The sequence below is a fragment of the Leptonychotes weddellii genome, chromosome X, assembly GCF_054177405.1.
Source record: "Leptonychotes weddellii isolate Sample4059 chromosome X, ASM5417740v2, whole genome shotgun sequence".
Lineage (NCBI taxonomy): Eukaryota > Metazoa > Chordata > Mammalia > Carnivora > Phocidae > Leptonychotes > Leptonychotes weddellii.
Window position 1 is genome coordinate 66,989,535 of NC_138385.1, and position 12,890 is coordinate 67,002,424.

Sequence of the window (12,890 nt, forward strand, 5' to 3'; positions counted from 1 at the left end):
GGAGGAGAGGCGGTGTGGCACCCCTTGAGGGAGAAGAATGGTCTCGCCCACGTTGCCAGAGCCTCCCTTCTCTGGTTCCTGGCTCTACTTCTCTGGTGCCAGCTGGCTCCTTGTTTCTAGCCTTCATTCCTACCTGCTTGCTTCTCTGCCTTTCCTTCAAGCTGTCCACATCCTCTTTCCTTCCTCCCCCAGCAAAAAAATGGATTTCTTAAGGAATAGCTGAGAATTACAATCTAAAACAAGCAAGCTAAGACAAAACCATAGGCAAGTCTGGAAAACCAAGGAGAGGTTTGCTGGTAAAATAATTGAGAGTTTTATTTGTTTGAAGATTTTATTTATTCTTTTTTTAGAGAGAGAGCACCAGCAGGAGGAGAGAGAGGGATAAGCAGATTCTGCACAGAGCGCAGAGCTGACCCAGGTCTCTATCTTGAGATCACTACTGGAGCTGAAACCAAGAGTTGTGGGCTCAGCCGACTGAGACACCCAGGCACCCCCTGAGAGTTTTATTTTTAGGTTTAACATTACTTGGTGGCCCCAAAGGGTATCCAGAGAAGACACACCCTCCCCGCCACAACTCCAAGGCTAGTGAGCAAATAGGTATCTATATGCACAGAGCCCATTGGGCTCACTGCTTTCTTGCAGACCCTGAGGTTTTGAAAGTAAGTTTTCTCCTGGTTTGCTAGCTGGATGCTTTGTGTCTGAGCTCTCCAGAATTTATTCAGGATCTATTTAAGGCCTTGTTTGTTTGTTGTTGTTTTTAAATCTCTGGCAGTACTCATTTGTCCTGGTGGAACTGTGCTGACCTTTAGTCTCAGTCCTGTTTGGAACCAGACTGTTCCTGTTGGAACTGGTGCCAGTTTGAAATGTGTAGGACTTTGGACAAACTCTATTTTGGGATGGGACTGTTCTGGTTGGAACTGTTCATTTTGGAACTGTGCTGGCCTTTGTTCCAATTCCTCTGGAACTGGGCCTTTCCTACTGGAATTGTGCTGACCTTTGGCCTGATCCTTCTGGAACCAGACTGTACCTCTCAAAAGTGTGCTGTTGAGGAATTGTCTCTTTGCTCTAGAGAAAAACCTCTAAGAAATGGGATTCCAGTTATCAAAATGCTTTGAGAGCGCTCCTCCTTTCTGAGACTCTGGCTGGTTTTATGTTTAAAAACTATGGTTCCTCCACATGCACGTTCATAAGTCAGTGGACTGACTTAACCAAAGAAATTTAAAACTTTAATGAACATTATCTTGAGCTTTTGATCTCCCCAAACTTGCTTCCTCAATTAAATCAGAAAGCTGCAGTTCCTAAAAAGAAATAAATTTTTTTAAAGGGCAAAAAGGAGGAAAAGAAGAAACGGAATGCCTATTTTAAGTGGTACCTGAGGCTTCCAGATGTTTTCAGGATTCTAAGTTTGTCTCTGCAAAAGACTATTTCTAAATTAACTGAGGAAAACCATTGAAAGAAGCCAAAATGGCTTCCGAGGTCTCTTTTTCCCTTCCCCCATTTTCTTTGATACCTGCAGATACATGGTGGCCACCTTATGCTCAGTCCCTGCATCTGGCTCCATTTTCCTCTATTCTATCTGCTGAACTTTCCTTTTCCTCTGAATCTTTCCCCTCTTGCTCCTCTCTTGAACCTATTGAAACCTACCTTTTCAAAGTTAAGTCTTCTGAGGATCTAAATAAACCTCAAATCATGTTGCCTGGATTAGGTACAAATTGTGACCCATAAAGAATTTCCTAAAGTGACTGAGGACGCCCATAAGTTTGCCAAAGAATTTAACATAGCTATTCAAACTTATCAGCCTGGTTTGTCAGGTTTCTATCAATAGTCCACATGTTTGTTGGTGAGGACCAAGCCAAACATTGGATGAAACTAGCCACAATGGGTCATCCCGAAGGGGATTTAGAGAAACAAACCACTAACTTTTGTCAAGATGCTAGAACACTCGCTGGAAATCTCCACCGAGCAGTTACAGTAACTTTTCCCAAGTATACTGATTGGAACAAAATTCAGCCTTACATACAAAAGCTTGAAACTGTTCATGACTATTACAATGAATTCCAAATTGTCTTTTAAGAATATTCTGGTCTGGGCACCTGGGAGGCTTGTTAGTTAAATGTCTGCCTTTGGCTCAGATCATAATCTCAGGGGCCTGGGATCGAGTCCTGAGTCCAGCTGCCTGCTCTGCAGGGAGTCTGCTTCTCCCTCTGCCCCTTCTCCCACTCTCTCTCAAATAAATAAAATCTTTTTTTAAAATTTATTTTATTTATTTTTTTGAAGATTTTATTTATTTATTTGACAGAGAGGGACACAGCGAGAGAGGGAACACAAGCAGGGGGACTGGGAGAGGAAGAAGCAGGCTTCCCACAGAGCAGGGAGCCCGATGCGGGGCTCAATCCTAGGACCCTGGGACCATGACCTGAGCCCAAGGCAGATGCTTAATGACTGAGCCACTCAGGTGCCCCCAAATCTTTTTTTTTTTAAGAATATTCTGGTCTTCCTTTATATGTTGAATCCACTGGGTGGCATTTAACTCTACGTTTATTAACAGGCTGAACTGGGCTCTTTCTCTTTTAGTTAAAAGGAACAGGACAGAATGGGAAACTGCCTACTCCAGATTTAGTTAATATGGCAAACCAGCTTGCTTGCATCCTAGGTGAGTCACCTAAAAGAAAGACTGCTACGATTCTCAATTTTCAACTCTGGCAAATGAAGGCCCTTAAACAAAACCAAAAACTTTCAAGTTTCTGTTATTATTGCAAAGAGCCAGACATTCAAGATAATGTTCTTATTAAAAAGAAAGATTGTTACAGGCGCCTGGGTGGCTCAGTCGTTAAGCGTCTGCCTTCGGCTCAGGTCATGATCCCAGGGTCCTGGCATCAAGCCTGGCATCAGGCTCCCTGCTCAGCGGGAAGCCTGCTTCTCCCTCTCCCACTCCCCCTGCTTGTGTTCCCTCTCTTACTGTGTCTCTCTCTGTCAGATAAATAAAATCTTTTTTTAAAAAAAGAAAGATTGTTACAACTTTAAGTGCTCCAGGCACCTTCTGTCCTCCACCTTCTGTCAGTCTTTCCAATGTCTTCTTAATTCCCAGTGACTGGGGCTCTGAGGAACTACAAGGCTCATCTCAATCTTCCCTCTTAATTGGCCTAGAGAAACCATTCTCCAGATTGGGACTGAATCTTTGTCCTTATTGACACCAGAGCTATAGCCTCGGTGCTTAATCCCACTGCTATAAAAGCAGCCCCTGCCTTGGAGTCCTAAAACAGCTCAAATAGTGGAGATCTCTGATAAACTTCAACAAGTTCCTGTCTCTGAACCTAATCCCTTTTGTCTAGGTCCTTTGAGAGCTCTGATCTTTTTCTCTTTACTCTGCCGCTATTCATTTATTGGGCTGATATTTCTTAGAAAAGTATCATGCCAGAATTTCTCCCAGTTGGGGGGAAATAATTCTAGAATTTGACAGTAGTAATCAAAATAGTCAATTTGGGGAATTAAATGATTGTTTGACATCTTTTATTTGTTCTGTCTCTGATGCCACTATAGGGTGAGCCCAGGGACACTGATCATTTGTTCCTATTGGATCAGCTATTATCCTCTTTATGGGCAAAAGTCTCAACTGATGTTGGCGGAATCCACACTGCACCTCCCATCAAGATTCAAATAGATCCCTCAAAACCTCTTTCCATAATTAATGCCCTATAAATAAAGAAGCCCTTCAGGGCATCAAGCCCTGAAGGGCCCTTGATTAATAGAAGATTACAAGGCTCGGGCCTCATTATCCCCTGCACTAGTTCCTGTAACAATCCTATTTTACCTGTGAGAAAACCCAATGGCCAAGGATGGAGGTTTGTTCAGAACCTCTGAACAATAAATAATACTGTCATCCCTCAGCACCCTGTTTTTCCTAACCCCCATGTGCTGTTAACATCCATTCCCACTGAAAGCAAATTTTTCACTGTAACTGATCTATCATTGCATTTTTAGTATTCCAAATGATAAGGATAGCCAATATCTTTTTGCCTTCACTCGGGAGGAATGGCAATACACCTTGATAGGTGTACATCTGTCCCAGGGTTTTACAGAGAGTCCTTACTTTTCACAAACTTTAAAAGCTCATTTGGATGATATAAGGTTTTCTTTTTTTTTTTTAAAGATTCTATCTATTCATTTGAAACAGAGAGATACAGAGAGAGAGAGCGAGCATGAGCAGGGGAGAGGCAGAGGGCGAGTGAGAAGCAGGCTCCTCGCCGAGTCAGGAGCCAGACGTGGGGCTCAATCCCGGGACCCTGGGATCACGACCCGAGCCGAAGGCAGACGCTCAACCATCTGAGCCACCCAGGTGCCCCAATATAAAGTTTTCTGCAGGCTCTACCTTGTTATAATGCATAGATGATTTGCCTCTCTGCTCCCTTACTCAAACCTCTTCACAGGGGACAGCATCCACCTGTTAACACTTTTGGCCTTGGACCCCGCCAGAGCCACCTCTGCCAGCAACATGTTTAAGGCAATTCAGGTCTGTGGGGCCAGCCAGTCTGAGTCTGCTCACCTTGAGTCTATGCATCATCTAAAAAGGACTCACCTCACACAACTTCCGTGAGGGTTAATGAGCTTTCATTCTAGTCCATTCCCGAGGGTCAATCTAAATATGTGGGGGAGCCAAGGACCCAACTTGATGAAAGCATCTCACACCTCCAACATTACTGTGAGCCATATACAAGTTGGTGTCAAGAAACGCACTCACAAACTAAGCCCAAGATGCTGAGCTTGGTTCAATAGGAGTTAGCTATGAATATCTCCAAAATGTACCTCCTGGATTTTTTCCCAAGACTTGGTGTTATTGGTTTTGCTGGCATTGTTGGACTTCTTTTGGCTAGAGGTTCAAGAATAAGGAAGCTGGTGTATCCCCCTGGGTTCATGGGAGTAGCTGCCTCTGTTTATTATACACAACAACCCATCGTATTTGTCCAGGTCAGTAGGGAGAAATTATATGACTGGGGTTTACGAGGATACATAGTCATAGATTTGTGGAAGAAGAACTTTCAAAAGCCAGGAAGTGTGAAGAATTCACCTGGAAATTAATAGAATGCTCCATGCTCTGCTCATTTTTTTTCATGGAGCCTAATGCGGGGCTTGAACTCACGACCCTGAGATCAAGACCTGAGCTGAGATCAAGAGTCGGATGCCCATGGGACACCTGGGTGGCTCAGTTGGTTAAGTGTCTGCCTTTGGCTCAGGTCATGATCCCGGGGTCCTGGGATTGAGTCCCGTATCAGGCTCCTTGCTCAGTGGGAAGCCTGCTTCTCCCTCTGCCTGCCGCATCCCCTGCTTGTGCTCTCTCTCTCTGATAAATAAATAAAAATCTTAAAAAAAAGAAAAAGAGTCGGACGCCTAACCAACTGAGTCACCCAGGCGTCCCTGCTGTGCCCATTTTAATCAGTTACAGGTAAATATTGGAAACTCCATGCAGTAAACCAATATTTCTACAGAAAAATGGCAGAGAAGTCAGTACTGAATGTAGTAAATTGGCTTTCTTCTTCAGGAAAAACTATACTAGGCTTCTTTGTTATCTTGGGTGATGCCATACTACAAGTGGACTATTCGAAAATCCTTTCACCTAGAGATAATGTCCAGCCTTAGAATCCCTCCTTCTCATGTTGCTATTTATGTACATAATTAAAATTCCAAGGTAAAAAAAAAAAAACAACTTTTGGCCTTAAAGGGACATAAAGTCTCCAAAGAAAAATTAGTTCGTTCAAGCTCAGGTTAGATACTTAGGGCATCCGATCTCAGAATAAGGGCTACAACTGGACCTAGGTGAAACCCCTCATAACTGCTTGACATTGACAGATTACCTTTTGACTCTCCATGACACTACAGGAAATTCGTGACCAATGCAGATTTTTCGTGGTTTACTGATGCTTCTTACTTAAAGGATAAAAATGGTAAATATTGTGCTAGGTATGCTACTGCATATTTCCTTTTCAAAGTCATTGAAATAGCACCTTTACATTTTGGTTACTTTAGCCTAATAGGCTGAATTATACCCTCACAAGAGTTTGTACCTTAGCCAAAGATAAAACTGCAAACATTTATACTGATAGTTGGTATGCTTTTGGGGTAGCTCGTGACTTTGGAATGTTATGGAAACAATGAGACTGCCTTACCTCCAATGGGGATGAACTTTAAAATGGCTTCTATGCCCCAGATTTATTAGATTGCCATACTTTTGCAGGCAGCTCTAGCTGTCGTTAAGGTTCCTGGGCATTCCAGACTTGACTTTCTGGAAGCCAAAGTAAACCACCTCACTGACATCTCCTCCAAAATTGCTACTCTCAAGGAAACCAGTAGCCAAACCTCTGGTCTAAGGGGATATTCTGCCGTATGATTTTGGAAAAATTGACTAAAAGACACCCAAGAATTTGCCCCAGAGAGGAAAAAACAACATTGGAAATCTAGTAATTGTTGGCTTGATAAAAAAGAGAGAACTCTGGTCTGTGCCAAACAACAATCCAGCCCTACCAGAAATTCTAAAATTTCCACTGTATATGCATCAAACCATTGGTCTTTTGAGGAAACGATGGCATTCATGAACTAGTGTTGGTGGGAAAAGTTTAATAAGTGTGCAAAAAGTGCCTCTATCATCTGTCCCACCTATCCAAAGTATAATTCAGGGAAAGTTGAGTCCCTCCCCTCAACTCCATGCGCAACGTCGTATCCCGGAAGTGAAGGGGCCATGTTGCTGGGTGACCCCAGGAGCAGTACCGGGCGAAAGGCGAATCTCGAGGAGTGGTAGTGTGCGTGCGTGCGTGCACGCGCGCGCGCGCGCGCGCGCGCAAGCGCAGTCCGTGGCTTGACGCCCAGCCCCTGCCTGTCCCCCATACCCCAGCGGAGCTGAGAGGTGGTGCTCAGTCTCTACTGGGCTCTGCTGCGCCAGGGTCTAGAGCTTCGCTACACTGATGGAGACTTCTGTCTTGCCTCCATCTCCCGTGAGCGAGAGCAGGCTCTGGTGAGCACAAAGGCAAGAAGGATGACAATGGCATTGGCACAGCCGTTGATTTTGTGCTCTCCAAGTGACCGGCTGGTGCTAGGGGTGGGTGGAGCGGCCATGTTGGCAGTTAAGCAGATGTACAATAGGGCAATCGGTACCCCTAAGCCCCACCCGCCTAAGCCATTGGAGGGGGGGAAGGAGCTGGGAAGAACGGAACTGGATGGGCTTCCCCTCTCCCCCCTCGGCCCCCCATTGCTGAATAAGGACACGAAGACAGGCCTGAGCCGGTCCCTGCAGACCCTTCCCACAGACTCCTCAGCCTTTGACACGGATACATTCTTCCCGCCCCGGCCCAAGCCATTGGCCAGGAAGGGCCAGGTAGACTTGAAGAAGTCACGACTCTGCGTGTCCCTGGAGGAGAAACTTCTTTTTTTTTTTTTTTTTTAAAGATTTTATTTATTTATTCATGAGAGACAGAGAGAGAAGCAGAGGGAGAAGCAGGCTCCCAAGGAGCAGGGAGCCCGACGCGGGACTCGATCCCAGGACGCCGGGATCATGACCTGAGCCGAAGGCAGACGCTCAACCATCTGAGCCACCCAGGCGCCCTGGAGGAGAAACTTCTTAATGTGATCCGACCAGCATCACCCCCAGAAGCCCTGACTTTGGAAGTGCAGTATGAGCGTGACAGGGATCTTGTCGTTGACTTCCTGCCATCAGGGACTCTTGGCGACACCGTCTTGGTAGCCAGACCACACCAGCTAGCACAGTATGGCAACCTCTGGCGGCTGAGCCAGGGTCCTGCAGAGACGGCACACCTACGGGCTTTGGACCAGGACGATTTAGGCTGCCAGTCTCTGTGCCTCAAGATCCTCAAGGCCATATGCAAGTTCACTCGGGCTCTGGGCCACCTCACTGCCAGCCAGCTCACCAACATCATCTTCCCCTTGGCCCAGGAGGAGGCTGACTGTCCAGATATGCTGGCAGACCAATTCTTATAGGCCCTGAGGGGACTCATCAGCTATTTGGAGGCCGGAGTCCTGCCCAGTGCCCTAAACCCCAAGGTGAACTTATTTGCAGAGCTCACTCCTGAAGGTATAGATGAAGTGGGATGTACTCTCTATTGCTCACTGTCTGAGCCAGAGGTGCTGCTGCAGACAGGGCAGGTGAAGGTGGTCAGACCCTGGCTTCTCCGTTAGAAACATGTGGTTGCATAGTTGGTGCCTCACAGGGTCCCTAGGTGCCTCCTATTTTGCTGGTCATTGCCCCGGTCACTTCATGCTCATCAGAATGCCATCTCCTGTCTCCTATTTTCTCACCCAACCTTCAATTTTTGTCACCAAACACTGTGCTCCTACTCCTCCCCTCCCCCTTGCTCCAGGCTAATATTTCTGGAATGAATAGAGAAGGTGGAGCACTGGCCTGAGCTGGTGTTTTGCATTGTGGTCCAGGTTTTCTGTTCCTGTCTGCCCTGCCCTTTGGCCTGTTTCTTTTCAGTGTCTTCTCTGTCTTTTCCCCTTGTTCACGCCTTGTTTTGCTCTTTCGCCTGGAGTGTATCTGCCTAGTCAAGATGTTGCCTTTTCGTTGAATGTCACCAAAGAGTTCCGATTGCACGTTTCCGAGCCGAGCTCTGCAGAGTGAGTGCTCAGACAGTATTTAGAGTTTCTGGGGGTAAAGCTAACTTTTGACCAGGTTCCTGGAGAAGAAGCCCATTTTCCCCTGCCTCCTGACCAGCTCATATTCCTAAGAGCTAAGAAGGTCTCATGGGAACACTGTTATTGACCCACACAGGGGTAAGGCTCAGTATAAACTGGATGCCAAGTTGCTTGGAGATTGTGTTCTTTGGTGGTCACCACTGAGACTGCAGTGGGGGAGCTGGTGGTGGTGAAGAGGGCCTAGGGAAGGGTGTGTGTGCCTGATGGCTGAGCCATCAGCGCTGCTGTGTGAGCAGCCCGGGGAAGACAGGGGAGGGAAGGGGCTGTCGGGACAGCACCTGTGCGAGTGCTCTTGTTCAGCCCCTTCCTTGCCTTATTGCCAACTAGGACGAGGCCTTCAAGGACACAGCCTTTGTGGTAGAGTTTGAAGGGAGGTTGAGAGGTGGCAAACACCGGCTGAAAAATCCGGTCACTGGTTGAGGCTTGGCAACCACGTTTCTTCCCCACGAGGCCCTGCTTTCCAGGACGTTGCCTGAGCGTAGGAACAGGCCCACAGCCAGCCCTTCATTCCCCAGTGTCTGCCATAGGAACGTGAGGGGGCATTTGCTGAACTCTCCAAGCCCCGCCAGAGGCCAGAGGGCAAGCAGCCAGGGCGCTGACCTCTTTTCCGTCCTGTCTCACCTTGCAGCTGGGGAGACTGGTGCTATCCAGGAAGAGCACGCAGGGGTAAGACACATAGGAGAGGGAGGGCGCCTGGGTGGCTCAGTTGATTAAGCGACTGCCTTCGGCTCAGGTCATGATCCCGGAGTCCCGGGATAGAGTCCCGCATCGGGCTCCCTGCTCAGCGGGGAGTCTGCTTCTCCCTCTGACCCTCCCCCCTCTCATGTGCTCTCTCTCTCATTCTCTCTCTCAAATAAATAAATAAAATCTTAAAAAAAAAAAAGACACATAGGAGAGGGAGGCAGGGGCTTCCTATGCTCCTTCTGGTTTCCAGCTGCTAAAACCCTGCTGCGTATTGTAACGTCAAAAGTAGCCTGAGGGTGGGGAGGAGGGTCTCCTACACTACGTCAGTGCAAAAAAAAAAAAAAAAAAAAAAATCAGGGAAAGTTGTTCATACAAATGGATTTCATACCGCTTCCCCATCTCATGGATATCAATATGTTTTAGTCAGGGTTTGCATGTTTTCTCACTGGACTAAAGCTTTCTCTTGTAGACAGGCCACTGCTGCTTCTGTGAGAAAAGATTATCCCTACCTGAGGAACCCCTCTCTAACTTCAGAGTGATCAGGGAACCCATTTTACTGGTCAGGTGCTTCAACAAGTGTGCGCTGTTTGCTTTCACTGTGCATTATCATCCCTAGTCTTCAGTTAGTCACATGAACTAGTGTCACTATTAAGACTCAATTGGCGGGGCACCTGGGTGGCTCAGTTGGTTAAGCGACTGCCTTCAGCTCAGGTCATGATCCTGGAGTCCCGGAATCGAGTCCCACATTGGGCTCCCTGCTCGGCGGGGGGTCTGCTTCTCCCTCTGATCCTCTTCCCTCTCGTGCTCTCTGTCTCTCCTTCTCTCTCTCAAATAAATAAATAAAATATTTTTTTTTTAAAAAAAAGACTCAATTGGCATGAGTTGTAGCAACCCTCCAAATACTTTGGCCAAAAGCACTGTCATTGGTACTGTCATTTTGTGAAGGCCTAATTGCTTCTATTAAAAATAACTGTGCTTTGGGGCACCTGGGTGGCTCAGTTGTTAAGCGTCTGCCTTCGGCTCAGGTCATGGTCCCAGGGTCCTGGGATCGAGCCCCGCGTCGGGCTCCCTGCTCCGCGGGAAGCCTGCTTCTCCCTCTCCCACTCCCCCCTGCTTGTGTTCCCTCTTTCGCCGTGTCTCTCTCTGTCAAATAAATAAATAAAATCTTTAAAAAAAAAAAAACTGTGCTTTGCTAGAGCAATTTTTTCACAGTGCACTCTTGGGAAATGATAACCTTAAGCATCACACCTTGCAACCTGGAGATTTCATATGTTGGAAAGGCACCTCCAGAAAGACTCTTCAACCTCGCTGAAAAGGCCCTTATCGGGAACTTCAAACCAACCCTTATGCTGCCAAACTCCAGGGAATAGACACTTAAATTCATGTGATGCATCTGAACAAAGCACCAAACCTTGACCTGCACACCATCTGGTGACCTGAAAGTAAAGATTTCCTGGAATTGAAGGAGATGACATCTGATGAGACAGCTTTCCCAAGATGACCAGACTACACCTGTATACCTTTTTCTCACTGTTGCTTCTCTCTTTTTTGTGGAAAGACAAAGCCCTTGTCTGCATTTCCCAAGCCCTTGTGGAAGGAGGAAACCTCTTCTTTTGATTATGGCCTTTCAGAAACAAACTCATTATGATCCCAGGACAAGTTAATTTTCACTTGCTTTTTCTAAAGGGTTAGGAGGTTCAGAATTCACAAAAGTCTTTCTTTCATCTGAACTATTAACTGACTTTGGATTCTTATCCAAATGCCTGGCCTCTGAATTTGCAAACTTACAGACTATATTATCAATAACACGTTTGGTTCCAAACAGTTCTTTGAGATAGCAATATTGTTTTATTTTTATTTTTTTAATTATAAAAGATCTTATTTATTTGGGAGAGAGAGAGAGCACGAGCAGGGGAGAGGGACAGAGGGAAAGGGAGAAGCAGGCTCCCCACTGAGTAGGGATCCCGACGCGGGGCTCCATCCCAGGATCCTGGGATCATGACCCGAGCCAAAGGCAGACGCTTAACCGACTGAGCCACCCAGGTGCCCCTAATAATACTGTTTTAAAATGTCTTTGAAGTTTTGCTGTTTTGCAAAAAGTTCATCAGGTGTTGCTTCATGTTTATACTTGCACTGTATCTTCCCAAATACACTCAGTTAATTTTTTCAGTGTGCTCTTGCAGTATTCACTATCCCGTGTTCATGGCCACTTTAAGCAGAGATGTCCAGGAGGCATACATGACTCTGGGTTTGCCTTCATAAAGAGAAACTTTCTCCTCTAAGTTGGAATAAGTGCCAATAGATATTTCAGCTGGCTACTTTCAGACCTAGTGTCTTGATGTAGAACCATCACACAGTTTGAAATTATGTTACTTCTGTTTTGTATAATTGTTTTAAATTTCATATTTTGTTGTCTATCAAACTTAAAAAAAAAAAAACTTGATGTACCCAGTAAGGCTATCTGGCTCAACCCTTCAGGATGATTTCCAACACTTATGCATTACGCTCCTCTCCCTACTCGTGCATGCTCTCTCTCTCTCTCTCTCTAATAAACAAATAACTCTTTAAAAAAAAAGAGGAAGAGGGGAGCCTGGGTGGCTCAGATGATTGAGCGTCTGTCTTCCGCTTGGGTCATGATCCCAGGGTCCTGGGATCGAGCCCCACGTCGGGCTCCCTGCTCAGCGGGAAGCCTGCTTCTCCCTCTCCCTCTGCTCCCCTGATCTTGCTCTCTCTCTCTCTCTCAAATAAACAAATAAAATCTTAAAAAAAAAAAAGAGGAAGAGATCCCTGTTCTCTCAGGAGGGTAAGTATTGGTTCAGAGGTGGTCATACAGAACTGTGGGAGCCTGATAAGGGGTATCTCGCCAGTGGTATCTTGGGTGTTATCTGTGGGGTAGGGTTGCCAGATTTAGCAAATGAAAATACAGGATACCCACTCAGATATGAATTTCAGATAAGTAACAAATAATTTTAATATAAGTATGTCCCAAATATTGCATGGGAGATACTTATACTAAAAATTATTTGTTCATCTGAATTCAAATTTAATTACTGAGCACCCTGTATCTCATCTGGCAACAGCACTACTGTGGGTGGTATTGATGAGGGAAACAAAGGCAAGAGAAATGTAGCTTAAATTAAATCTCCTTACAGCTTACATCCCACTGATAGATACCAGAAACATACAGAGCGTGACCTTACTCAAGGAACTCATGGCTGCCTTAGTGCCTTAATGTTTCCATTTTATTAAAGACTAAAATAACCTTATCTTTTAAAATTTTTATTTTATTTAAATTCAATTAATTAACATATAGTATATTATTAGTTTCAGAGGTAGAGTTCAGTGAGTCATCAGTTGCATATAACACCCAGTGCTCATTACATCACGTGCCCTCCTTAATGCCCATCACCCAGTTACTCCATCCCTCCACCCACCACCCTTCCAGCAACCCTCAGTTTGCTTCCTATAGCTAAGAGTCTCTTATGGTTTGTCTCCCTCTCTGATTTTGC

General features: G+C 45.8%; 2 pseudogenes; both read left to right on the plus strand.

Annotated features, from left to right (window-relative positions):
* The first annotated feature begins 1,878 nt into the window (after nt 1–1,878).
* LOC102742478 (MICOS complex subunit MIC26 pseudogene) lies at nt 1,879–5,076 on the plus strand (annotated as a pseudogene).
* A 2,026-nt stretch (nt 5,077–7,102) lies between these two features.
* Nucleotides 7,103–8,694, plus strand: LOC145717734 (mitochondrial dynamics protein MID51 pseudogene; annotated as a pseudogene).
* The last annotated feature ends 4,196 nt before the right edge of the window (nt 8,695–12,890 follow it).